This window comes from Thunnus albacares, chromosome 10, assembly GCF_914725855.1.
Source record: "Thunnus albacares chromosome 10, fThuAlb1.1, whole genome shotgun sequence".
NCBI lineage: Eukaryota > Metazoa > Chordata > Actinopteri > Scombriformes > Scombridae > Thunnus > Thunnus albacares.
In genome coordinates, this window is record NC_058115.1 from 4,534,076 (window position 1) to 4,548,656 (window position 14,581).

Genomic DNA, 14,581 nt, shown 5'->3' on the forward strand with positions numbered 1-14,581 from the left:
TTTTTGTACAAGGAATATGTAACATTGCTGGCTTCATCAGTCTGTTAAAATGATCATTTTTTTTTTGTTATTACATTAGTTTTGTAATGAACTTTATTTAGTCATGACAGGACATTTACAGAAATAGATGTTTGTGCAATATGACCCATAGGAGCGTTTTCTAATATGCCTCTATCATAAGTAATTGTAAAAAATAATGATGTTTTATGGTGTGACAACGCTGTGGTTAAGGTCTGGTTAGGTTTAGGCACAAAAACCACTTGGTCAGGATTAGGGAAAGATCATAGTTTGGGTTAAAATGATCACTTAAAATGTGGTGTGGGTATAAAGTTATGTCTTTAAAGTTACACAACCTTTGTCGTCATGGCAACAGTAAACACCACAACGATTGAAGTTACGGCTTTTAAAACTTCACAATTGGAAACGTGACACTTGCGGTTAGATGTGGGAAGCAAACAGTGGTCTCCTGCAGCTAAGTCCACTTTTTGTCTTACCTATCTTATCTATCTAGCTAGCCATCAACCCAACTAATATGACAGTTTGTCACCTTATATTGATGTTATCTGAACTGCATCACTTCCCTGGGCCATAATTACTATGGCCACTAGATGGCGTAAAGTTAACCATAGGTTGTTTTTGCCAGCTGAATTTTCAACCTACAATGTAATTTTTCTTGTAAGGACAGGGTGTTTTTTTGTCCACTCACAGACTGAATCATAGATTTTAAAACTTATTTTGTGTATAAATAGCATTAAGTTTTGTACATTTTACATAAAAGGGATCCATCATCCTATAAAGTGGAAGAAAATATTAAGCTTTCTCAAAAAAGACAAGGTGCAGATAGCTTTACTACAAGACTCCCCTTTTAGTAGATAAAGAGCACATAGAAGTTAATCGGGATTGGGTAGGCCAGGCTTATCATTCATCATTTTCCTCTAACAGCAGAGGAGTTGCTATTTTGATTCACAGAGCTAATCCATTTGTACTTAGCAAATGTAAAAGGGACCCCAAGGACAGATATGTCCTTGTCCACGGTACATTTTATGGTATACATGTCACTATGATGAACATATATGACCCTAATCCACTGGCTCCTTCATTTTGGACTAGGGTAGCAGCAGACTTGGAGGAATACAAATGCTGTCTTACAGTGCTGGGTGGTGACTTTGTTGTTCAGACAACAAATTAGACAGGTCCCCCGTAGATAGTAGATAGATGTATAGAAAAAAAGTGCAGGGGCTTCACTAGTTAAAAAAGATTATATTAGCCTGATAGATGTATGGATAATTTTGAACCCATTGGCCAGGGATTTCACAATTCCTATTCTCTATTTTTTTTATGCCACTGCAGATCATAGGACAAGTGATCACATGCAGTATAGGATCTGTCCATATCAGTGTTCATGCCTCATTTTACTTGGAAATGATCATGAGTGAAGCTACATCGGCTACACAGAGGTGGTGATTTCCATATATCTACTCAATGACAAGGAATTAGAAAAAAAAGATAGAGGCAGAGATGGAATTTTTGATGAATTTTTTGATATGAACGACAATAGTGAAACAAATCCTGAATTTATTTGGGAATCTGCAAAGAATTACTTTAGAGGATTAACTATTTCCAGGCGTGGACTGGCCATCGGGAAGTTCAGGAATTTTCCTGTGGGCTGGTCTTGTGAGAGCTGGCCTTTTTTTCCCAACCCTTGCATTATATAGCCTATATACAGATATTCAATAGGTCATCTTAGATGCAGCGACATGGCTGATGCAATCCGTTAAAACCGGTAGCAGGTGCCACCACAACTGAAACTGAAAGTATCTAGCATTCAGGTAGTTAGTATATAGCACCTGTTGCCAAAACATAGATAGAGAGAGAAAACACACAGCTGTCGGTGCAGAGAAGGTGCACCAAAAAAGAAAAAGGTGCTTTGCTGGCTGACGCTGCAAAGTGTGCTAATATAATGGATTTATTCAAGCAGTCTGCAGGTGTTAATGAGGACAGTGACGAGGCAGAAACATCACAGAGGAGTGAGCAGGGAGCAGGTGCTTTGTCATGCTTACATGCTATGTGCTGTGAACTAGCTAAATTAACTAAATAAAGAACAAAATGTTTTTGTTAACCTTGGGTTTTCAATGCTAGAGTCCCGCTGCAGGTTTGACCATTTCCAAGGTTTAACTCGTCAGACTCTGTGTACAAACGTTTCAAGAGATTTACGGTAAATTTCACTGAAGTGTTTAAAAAAAATGGTCATCAACTCCGACTGTAAATGGGTAAAATAAACATGTAAATTTGATAATTTTCTTCTCGCTACTCATCAATTCTTTTTCACATTATAGCCTATAAGGCATATAATATTTGATAGCCAGGGCAGCAATAAAAATGATTTGCTAAATACTTACTCTACAATCTAAACAAACCGTGGTGACCATGGCTCTGAACAAGAAAAGCAAAGGATGGAGGCGGAGGGAGCAGGAACCAGCACAGATCCAGTTAGAGGTGTGTGCACTATTGAATGTTATTGTGTGACTGTGAAGTAAATTATTGTTGCATTACAAGATTAATGGCAAGTATGTTGCTTAATGCACCACATATGTATTTGTCTATGTCAAGGTAGGACTATTCATCCTGAATTTAATGAATACAACAATATTTGATGCTCATGTCAGACAGTCCAAATGATCTCTGTTTTAGGCATTTTTAACAAAAAGATGAACCTGAGTCAGATGGGGAAAATTTTGAGGAAGTCTTTGCAGGGACCTCTATGGAGACAGGTATGTGTGACAACCAGCCAGTGCCACTGAACAATGGTATTTAAAAATAATTGAAGCATAGATATGTTTTGCACCCTCATGTGGTCTTACTGATTGAATACAACTAATTACTGGTCATCTGGAAAATTCAGTTGCAGAGGCAGAAAGGGAGAGATTTGATACAAACATGTTGTGTCAGTTGGAATTTGGTGTATCAAATTGGGGCCGCTTGACAGCAAATTCCCAGGCTGCTTTTTGTTGCCAGTGTGCCCCTGACTATTTCATACATGTCACACTGAAAGAAAACACTGCTGCTGAAGCAAAATGAATTGGAAGCATATTTAAAATAGGAGGAGTTAGCTCATAAATCTAATCCAACTAAAACAAATCTCATCAAAATACAAACTATCAGAGCAGCACTAAATTAAATTCTGAATGAAAAAAAATTAAAAAATAAGCTCGCTCTCTACCTGGTTAGAACCTATAACTATAACTAGAATCAACATTGCCCACCATTTACTAGAATCAATCTCTTTAGCCAGCATCTGTTGGCTAATGACCCAGTGTCTCAGCCTGTATCGCTCATTAATGTAGATGCAAAGATTTTGGCTAAGGTTTTGACTTTGAGGCTAGAACCACTACTATCAGTATTAGTAAAACCTGATCAAACCTGATCAAACAGGCTTTATTAAAGGACAGAGTTCCTTTGATAACATCAGGAGGCTTCTGAACATAATACAGCTAGCCAGTCACAATGATGTACAGTTTGGTAGTTTGGTAGTATCTCTGGATTCATTAAAAGGATTTGATAGGGTTGAATGACCCTTTCTTTTCTATGCTATAGAACAATTTAAAATAGTTGTAGAACTCATTGATTGGGTGAAATTGCTGTATTGGTCCTCTAAAGCAGTTGTTGTTACCAATTCCTACTGCTCAGATCCTATTCCATTAGAGCCTGAACTCCGCCAAGGATGCTGCTTGAGCCCCCCTCTGTTTCTGTTTCTGCTATTGAGCCCTTAGCAGAGCTCATTAGAACTACCTCAATGTTTAGGGGCTTCAATGTTAAAGGCACAGTACATAAAATTCTCTTTATGCGGATGACATCCTGCTGTACTTAGTTGAGATAGGTACTACCATCCCATGTCTGCTTGAATGTTTACAGTAATTTGGACACATATCAAGTTTTAAGGTGAATTTAGCCCATTGGTACTATGGCAGACTCTGCTCCACCTTGTGGCTTTCCTTTTCATTGGTCACCTAAAGAGATAACATACCCTGCAGTAAGAACTGGTCCCTCTCATAAAAAACTGGTTAAGCTTAATCTTAAACCAATCATAAAATGCATTAAGGAAGACTTGCATAGGTGGGGAACCCTACCTGTTTCCTGGTTGGGCAGGATAAGTGTGTTCAAAATGAATATATTATATTGGTTGTTGTGCACACTACAGATGTTGCCAAACCCAACAGCTTTTTTTTTCTTCTTTTTTTATAAATTTAGATAAAATGCTTACACAATTCATTTGGCAGGGTAAAAAAGGTTAGAATGAAAATAGGTAAATTACAGAGAGGCAAAGAACAAGGGGGACTGGCAGTCCCAAATATAAATGCGGTACATATATGAATAGGTGAATCCAGATGTTAGAAATACATGGAATGACATGGAGTCAAGAAATCGTGGTATACTGACACTAAAGGATTGCCCCTTTGTAATTCAGGAGAAGGTAAAACTAGAGGTTCAAAATAACTTTATTGTTAAAAATGATTTTTCACTTTTGGCTTCCATATGGAGAAATCCCAATTCCCCCGCCTCATGCCAGGATTTGGTGTTTGGGCTTAAACTCTATAAAGGAGGAACAATGGAGTCATTCAAGGGCTTGAACAATAAAAACAAAAAACAAAAAAACAACTCATTTTTCTGTTGAGGCTTTCATTAATGACCATCATGAGTGCACAGGGTGCTTCTCTCAGTGAATGCACTGACACATTTTCGCATTAGTTTCATCATTTAATGGTATTAGAGAGAGAATCCTGCTGCCTGTTTTATAATATCTGACAGTGCACAAACATTTAATGACAGGATGTTGAGTTGATACTTTCACTTAATTCCTATTTGCTCACATGCTGCATGTATGTTAAGTGTCTTGCTGGATATTCATTTATTCAACAGCTGGCATGAATCAAATTGAAAATATAGCCAGGGTGTGCTGGTCTGATGTGGTTACGATTTCATTTCATTACAATTACAATGTGGTTGTACTAGGGTTTTTTTTTATCTCTCTTGCTGTACTTGGGACATAGTAGCTGATTTCAAGGCAATATTGTTAAAGCGTTGCATGTTTTCAGATACTTCATTGTGATGGACCTGAGAGGGGAACAGAGGCCAGCTGGAAAAACGTAATGCCTAGAAGACAGGCAAGCTCACAGTGAATCATCTTCACCACTCTTCTTTTTTTTAAAAGATTATTATTTATTCAGGGGAGTTTCTCTGAGAGCAATGTTCTCTTTTTCACCAATGTCCTGATCACATTCACACAGTTACACATTCATACCTGGAAGCTGGAGCAGTTGGGGTTAAGGGCCTTGCTATAGGGCACCTCAGTGGTGATAAAGAGGGAGGGGCAAGCACTGATTCTTCACTTTCCACACTGAGATTTATCCTGCCAGTCCAGGGGATTGAACTGGCAACCCTCCAGTCACAAGCTCCCTTCTCTAACCTTTAAGCCACCACATAGCCTAAGTTCTGGGGAACTTGATATCACTTCATAAAGGTAAGTTAGGTGTCCTTCTTGTTTAAAATGTTTCTCTTTTCCATTTAATTGTTCAGTTTCTCTTTCTCTCACTCTGTGATTGATTTTCATTCTTGTTTCTATCTCAGTCAGTGAGCTGTGAGCCTGGAAGCCTGAATACTGACTTTCTGCCAAAAGGACATTTAAAGGCATCACAAATTGTGTATCCTGCAATCTGTTTTTTGTGCTTTTATATTTTTTGTAACAGTAGTTAGAAAAGCAGTCGCTGAGTTTTGCTGGATTAATTAACAGGTTTACATTGACCCTCTGTGAAAGGGCATGAACCTTGAGAATTAATTTTTCAAACACATACTTGAATATATTTGGCATATTTGAAAGCCTTTGAATAAAGCTGTCACTTGTTGCATCCTCCTTCATGCTAGATGTTAAGGGTTATGGGTTTTTAATATAATGTAACTGAGCTGATCTCATTGCTGGACTATGAAGATTAAAGACACATTGTTATTTACAGTATATGTCTGCAATTTATAGTTGTTTTTATTAATATGAACAAGAAGAACACTTTTCAGTTGTTTACTGTAACATTTACAGTAAGAAACTTTTAATGTAGTTGTTCATGTAAACCTCACATTCTACAGCAGAATACCTTAATATTCTTTTTTTTTTTTTTTTTTTACAGTAATTAAAAGTTGAAGTAAATTACAGCAGTGATATTGTTAAAAAAAAAAAAAAAAAGGTAAAATACTGGTGACCACAGCTGCCAGTAGTTTATTGTACTTTTACAGGGAAATTTGTTACATTGTATGAATACTCATTAAATGCATTTTTATGCATTTGTATAGATTAATCATACTACATATATGCAAACGAACTGGAAGAACATGCTTAACACAGTATTTTGTATCACATTGTTCTAGTGGTCTTCAAGTTCTACTTCATCTACTTCCAAGTGATATTATTTGATATAAATAGAATTATTTAATTTTATTGTTAAATTCCAAGCATACTGCACGCTGGAATACACACACTGATTAAAAACAGTACTTGCTCTACATAGTGCAGTCATATTTTCTCCTTTATAAGCCAAGAGTCACATGACAGGCCAGACATACCTCATTCTGCATTTTTCACATGCACATGATGCCTCTTCATGGTTGCTTCTGATTTATAATTCAACAGCGTAATTTGTGCGGTACAAAAACACAGGGAAGCTGATCACAAGGAAGCCCACACACTTTTCTCTCCATCACACACATTCATATACACTAAAAATAATGCCGTTCAATCTGCTCTTTGAAATCTGCAACACATCTTTTGAGTGTGTATTTCACAAGCAGAGAAAGAGAGATGAAGACTGCTTGATTAGTATTCAAATGCAAATGTCACACACATGCATATTTAGTATTCACAGGCTCCTTTTTAACCATGGATAATCCTTGATGTGTTGTAGCATTTACAGGATCATTTAAACTGAACGTGATTGTTCATAGCCAAAACAGAATGAGGTGACCTTCAGGGTCCTGGAGAAACAAACACATTCCTGTAAAGTTAACATGCTTCATTTTCCTGGATAATGTTGTATTATTGACAATCTGCAGCATGCAATCAATAGCATTATTAATTCCCATGATTACTAGACCCTTTTAGACTGTCAATATCAGGAAAATAAATGTTGCAATTGAGGTTCTTGTTGCATGCAAAACTCTAATGAGACTGAGTCTGCACTGTTGAGCTGATCCATGAATTTGTTATTATAGTGAGCGGATGCCAATTAGATCTCAATTGAGATCTTTCAGCGTACGTTAATACAATTTTAGTTGTGGACTCACTTGCGCTGCAAATGGTAGCTAAGATACAGTAAACAGTATATGTGGGTTTTTTTATTTGTCTGTTGTAACCCATTGTAACACAGTGCCTTGCTTGCTGTCAAAATAAAAAAATAAACCCATATTTTTCTGTCATACTGTGAAAATATGTGTGTTGCATCAAAACATAAAAAGAGCCTGTAGGTGTATGCCACTGTTTCCGCAGCACAGAGCACATTGCAGTTCAGAAATGTGTTAGTATGAGACTCTTGAGACTCTTGCAGGACTAATTTATTTTAGTTGTGTGTTTGTTTGTTTATTTTACCTCAACTGAACCAATAACATATTGAGATTTTTGGGTCAAACATGGCCAAAACACAAATAGACAAGTTACAACTACCTGAAAATCAGCAAGATTAATAATCCATTTACACCTGGTATTAACATGCAGTCTGAATCGCATATTCTATCTGGATAAGGAAAGATGTTCACTAATGCAATGCTTAAATGCACACAGAATGCATTGTGATCAGAATGCAATTGGATCAGCAAGACCACATCTGGGGGTGGTCAGCCTCACATTGTAATCTAATCTCAGCTGGGAGTAAATAACATCCATACAAAATCCTGTTGAAAGTTCACCAAATTCCACCTCTTCCTGCTAGCTCAAGCAATCTTGCTACTAGTAGTAGCAGTAGCTAGCAAGTCTTTACTTGCAAAAAATGAATGGCATTCTTCATCCCACCTACAAACACTAATTGGCTCAGTTGTTTCTCCAACTATGGAAACAACTGTCAGTGAGCGCACCTATTTGAATCGCTGAATATCGGAGATGTGGGTGGCGATTCCAAGTGCAATAACCAGGCCAAAGTAATGCAAGTACATGACGTACATTGAATAGAGGCTGAAATAGGAAATACAAGCTGTGGTTGATAAAGTAAAGAATGCTAGGGATAGTCTTGCTGATTTACTACTTGACCTAAATACTATGTGGCCTGCAGTCTTTCCCAATTTTCCCTCTGTTACCAGCTTATTATGTTTCAAGTCCAAGCAGAAGGGGCTGCATGGATGCTTTGCCTCCACCTCTTTGGAGCTTTGAATACAATAAGCAAAAGGATTATTGGAACATCAGACTGTAATGAGTCCCACTTTTCTAAGCTGCATAGATAAATTTGATGGAGGCATCTCCCAAATGACCTTAAAATATCAGCAAGCCAAAGACTGAATCTACATCGAGAAAGAGATGTCAAACCAACCATAGCAGGGAAAGTACAGTACTGAGTTAAGAGTTTACAGTTTGTAACAAATCCTGTGCACAAAACTATCTACACTCTGACACTGTTATTTACAGAATGTCTAAACAAATATTGGAAGTGTGATTCTGTAGTAAGGTCAGTCTTAGCTTTTTTAAAGGATTACTGATGTGTTTGTTGGAGGAAGACAATCAGTTATTAAAATAATTATGATAAGCCCACGATGCTCAGTTCATAGACAGTTGACATGTTTAAAGGGAAATGATTCCAGGTATCCTAACAGATCATTACTTGGTCCTCTGTTCAATTTAAGTTTATACTTTAGACTCAAATGTATGATATGTTCTGTTTCTGTATTTGGATGGAATAGTGATTTATATTTGTTATACAAATTTTAAAGGAGAGCCTTGAAGCATCTCTTGACACAGTATAAGCATAATTAGTTAATTATGTTCAATACTGCAAGAAATCATAATCTGACTGTTTAGAGAATATAATTGCAGAATGTTTGTATTTTAAATTCAACACTTATTGAGTAGTTTTATATGATGACAGCTTTTCTCTCAGGCAATACAGTCAACAAACTGCAAAGAAATGTTTGGTTTGGCTCATTTAGGCTGATATGAAAGCTGTCAATCAAACTCCGGTGTGGACCAGACAACCAGACCAAGAAAGTTTGATGGTATAACCTGTGTTGTTTAGTCCAGCTGAATCAGACGCTGGTTGATTTTCCCCCTTCGTTTGATTCGTTTGACCAGATCTGAACACTGTAATCATACTCGGGTGCTGACCAAAACAACCACACTAAGACCCTTTAGAGGTAGTGGTCACTGTCTGATCACAAATAAATTCTGGAGTGATTGGTTTGTGGTTATGATCTGATCTTGATCTGACCCAACTATAAGTTAGTGAAAACAACAGTTGCTAGCAGCTAGCTGGGGTGTTATTATTATGTTTGGACTGGTAGGACCCTCATCCTGTGTTGACACTGTCGCTCCTGCCTCAGAAACATCTAACCAATGAGCAGAATGAACATGGTTATCTTTGATTTTTTTTCTGTGTGAAAAGAGACCCAACACAACAAGTTTACCAACTCATCCTCTTAATCAGACCAGAGCAAACCAACTACAGGTTTGAAAATGCCCTAAGATATCTGTCTGCTTCCAATCAGATTCTGGTGCAATTTATTTGTGGTGTAAAAGCAAAGCATCCTGACCACAGGACTGTGTGATAGATAGATAAACAATTTTAGCATGAATTCAAAAGACAAACTACTATTAGATCCATCTACTGATTGTGAATTGTCAAGAAAGTGATCTACTAATCTTGGTAACCATATGGTGTTCGAGTCCAGGGATTTTCCCTTATACATCATAAAATGGAAAGGAGTAAAATCTTTTGTTTAAATTTAGCCACTACACAGTAATTATCTCCCCTGTAATATTATGATGCAAGATGCCCTTTTCTTCCTGTTTCAACCCGTTCATCAATATTTATGACATATGAGGTCCAATTGCAGTTTTGACTAATATTGTTATAGTCAGTTAATTCTTTGTGAGAAAGAGAAGAGAACATAAACATATAAGGTTCAGTAAAGTGTTGCTGTCTTGAAGTGTGATTTTCCCATGTTGTTTCATGTACCACTGATGACACAGGATCACCAAAACATTCCAAAGAATGAGACTCCATATGAGGTTGCCCCTCCTCTATTTTTGAGAAGCAAGAGGGAGATGATCAAAATAGAAAAAGTAGTAATTGGTTGAAATAAACCATTACCAAATCTGAGTATCATTTATAAAGTATTTTTCTTTCTTCTTTCTTTGAAAATCTGATTAAAATGCTTCAACAGTGACACCTGCAGGGCAAGAGGAGAAAGGACAGTGTGTGTAGTGGTGGTGGGGGGCAGTGGGGGGCAGAGGAGGAAGGGCTGCTGATGGCCTCCTAAGGGTGGAATCTCTTATATCAATTTCATGTACTTCATTTTTTCATACTAATCTGTTATGGCCAAAACAGGTAAAATGATGTCCTCCCTCCCCTAAGGGAGGACATCCTCCCTAACCAATCAACAACCAGATACAATATTGACATTGCGTTGGTCCAATGACAGTTTCCAAATTTCATCTTCAATTCTCTACTACTATATGCGGTAAAGTGATACATAGATTCATACAGTAACATATGAGAAAATACATTATAACATGGAGATTGCGAACTACTTTTAAACACATCACTAATAAATTACATTTTATTTGGGCCATTTCAACAGAGTCCAAATTTCCTTTTTGCAGATTTAGTGGTTGCGTTTCTATTTTTTTTATCCAATAGTAGATAACTACTTGCATTAGCCAACTCAACAGTTGGTTTGTTGTAGCAGCCCTGAAGGACTGTTAAGGACTGCTGTTAAGCTAACAGGAGAATGGATTTGGACTGGGCAGTGCAGCAGCAGCAGGACGCCGCTGGGGAGCGGCTGGATAGCTCCACTCTGCTGGTGCAGCCTCGGGCCTCACTGTCTCAGCTGTCCAGGCCGGACCCTAAGCAGGACTACGGTGATGTGCTGCTGCTCTGAAGTGAAATCTTTTCAACAATAGAAAGTTAACTACATGGTTTAAATGAAACAACAAGGAGAGTTAGCTTGTTTATCATTATTGTTAATGATATCAGACTGGATAACCAGCAGCAAAAAAGTTCTGTTAATAAACAAACAAGATGACCAACAGCCACAGATGGACATTATGACATGAATACTTCATCTCAATGAAAGAAAGAAGACATCAGATAACATGAGTCAGATACAGCTTCTCTCTCTCTGTCTATTTGGTCTCTGATCTCTTCTCTGATGGTTAAATGTCTCTTTGTCTGTTGTGTGAATTTATCTCTTTAACAACAATGTAGCAGAGATCATATAATGTGCTGTAGGTAGTTTTCTTGGACACTGAAGCTGTTGAAGCTGTCGGGACTCACATGGAAAGAGTCTGATTTATTTGGAATTGACCCAGTTTTTAATTGAGTGGTTGTTCAGTCACCTGTTGATGTTGTGTGATTTGTGAATGAGTGTGCAAGAGGTCTGGCTGCTTGCTTGTGAGAATTTTTTCATTCTTGTTTGTTTTTAAGCTGAGACATATATTGAGTAGTAAGTTTAAAGTAACTAGAATTAATTAATTACATTTTTTGTATGTTGTGCACCGTTTGAACACATGGTTTAAGCACAGATCTTTGCTTAAAATGCACTTTTATGAATGAGGCCCAATGTGTTTAGTGGTGCTTGATAGTTGAAATTTTGCTATACAGCACTTTCTCCTATTGTTACTGTATTGTTGCATAATGACTTTAATACTGACTGAAAGCTCTTGCTTTCCACGAAGTGACCTCTAACACCTGACTGACTGACAAGTTTATTCCCAGACTTAATCAAGGACACATTTTTATTTTTAATAATAGACCAATGTGGCTTTCATGATTATTGGTACTCTTACATCTGTGGACAAAAGTTGGAAGAAATTTCTATTTAAGGTCACATCTGTATCTAAGGTTGGACCGTAATCCGCTAACAGAGTTTTCTCTTCGTGGGGCTCACAGCAAAATGATTCAATGCCAGTGTGTTTGTGTGTTAAAACTGGTAATGAAGGATGTTGTGGCAGACTCACTGAGGGTCTGCCTTTGCTCTACTTAGCCAAGATTTAAATAGATTTTGGCCCATGAGCTGGCTGGTGTGAATTTGGAATTCCTCTTGCTGCAGCACTCAATTAGACTTTGCTCTGATTATAGTTTACTTCTGTACACTGATGTTTGCTGACTCCTTGCAGTTTTATATGTTTATCCATGCCACTTTCTTTGCCAAGCCACCATCATAAAAATTCTCTCAAAGGACTGCTTAAAAAAATCTAAATAAAATACACTTTCTAAGAATGAAATAACAGAAACAAGTCACAATATGTACATAAGTGGTCCCACCAAGGGTTTGAAGCTTCAGTGATGGCTAAATTTAGTGGTTTGAGAGGTCATGGATGGCATGTTGAAAGATGGGAATATCAGTAAGGAGTAGTGCTTGCAACATGTAGCCATCCTAATATTCCTTGGCCTTTATGGAATCATAGAGTAATAATATGACCCAATGGCCTTCTGTTGGCAGCGATAACCACAGATCCACAAGGATGTTTTCAAATTTGGTTATAGAGAGTATGAGTTGACATCTTCCCTTAGCTTTCTGTAAACATGAACCTGTCCACAACTGAGAAAAAGGCTGTTTCCTGTTGTTATTTTTCTAGTTTTGGGTTTTTTTATTTTTTTCTCACCACACTAGTGGCCATTGTGGGATGGCTCTGTTGGTCCGTTGGTCAGTCCACCACTTTGGTCCAGACTGAGATATCTCAACAGCTATTTGATGGGTTGCCATGCAATTTGGTAAATACATTCATGGGACCAAGAGGATGAATCCTACTGACTTTGATGATCAGCTGATTAGTGCAAATGCTAACATGCTAACATGTTAATCTAAGATGGTGAACATGGTAAACATTAGCCTACACCTTTAGCTCAAAGCACCAATGTGGAAAAAAGTGTCCACTCACATCTTGGTAACAATTCTTCAACAAAAAAAAAAAACAAATTTAAGGGATCCTTCTTAAAAATGTTTGTATACAGTATGTTACGTGTTCATGTTATGAAATGAATATAGCTAGATATACCCATATCTACTTTTTCTCAAATCTACTTGTCTCAAATATCAATATGATTACTGACCTCAAAAATCCAGCATTGCTGAGGCTCTACAGTTTATTAGAAGGGGGATTAGCAATAATTGTGGTCTTTGCTTTATTATGTCAGCTGTACTGCTGGTAAAATATCTATTTCCAGACTGCATCCTTGTAATATTATTAAAGCTACCTCAAATTAAACCTGTTATATTATTAAAGCTCTAAACTGGCACTCAGCGTATTATAACTGGTCTCCTGATGTTAATGTCAACATTAAACATTATCATGTGTACTATTCAATCCAGCTGCTGGTCACACAGCCAGATATACAGTATACAGAGATACTGATGGGTTGCAGAAACCATGAAAGCCTTCCACACATGTGAGATGAGGAGTGTGTAAAAGACACTGCAGCTCAGCATCAGGAACATGTCCTTACTGTTTTGTACATCCAATAAATTGTGCCTTTTCATGTAATGGCCACAGACAGGTCATTTGGTAGAGAAAATAGTCTGGTTGTTGTATGAGGATGGCTGTGTGCGAGTGCACATGCTGGACACATTATAGAGGAGTGTCATTTTTGTTTAGGTCTCTCAGCTGTCGGCTCTGGAGGATATTTTCAGAATTGACAGTCTATTTTCTGCTCAGGAGGACGCAATTTAAGAATCCCACGAAACACAACTTCAGCTGCTTGGAAATGCAGATAGGAAGAGCAGAGCATCCTTTCCTCTCTCCTTATTTTCTCCTCCTCCTCATGCTGCATTTTCTCTTCCCTACCATTCACTTCTCTTCTTCATTCCTTTGCCCCCTTATCCTCTCACCGTTTTATCCCCACCTTTTATCTCTCCCGCTATCATTACTGTTGCTCCTTATTTTTTATCATTGCCCTCGCTCTCTCTCTTTCCTCACTTCTCTCTCTCAGGAACCAGATGTGTTCCTTGTATGATTTATTCAGATACAGAGATTGGGACTGAGAGCGTCTGCTGCAGGCAGAATGTACTCTGCTTGAGTTCAAATGGTTGAGTACACCTCCTACCGTCATTCCTCATGCAAATGAGTTTTCTTCATTTATATGAATCATGCTTTTACTTTTTTCTTCTTTTGACTGAAAAAATTACATCATCAGTGTGAACCTGACATCATTTCTCCACAGCTGCTATCTTATGCTAAAAAAGGCAGAAATAGCAGGAACTAAGGCATTGGTGAAACTGAGATAATTGACAGTTACAAGTGAAAATGTGCTTAAATATTATCCTGTTAAGCATTATGAACCCTAAATATTATTTTCATTCAATGTGTTGTCAACTTTCTACACAGATAAATGTAATATAC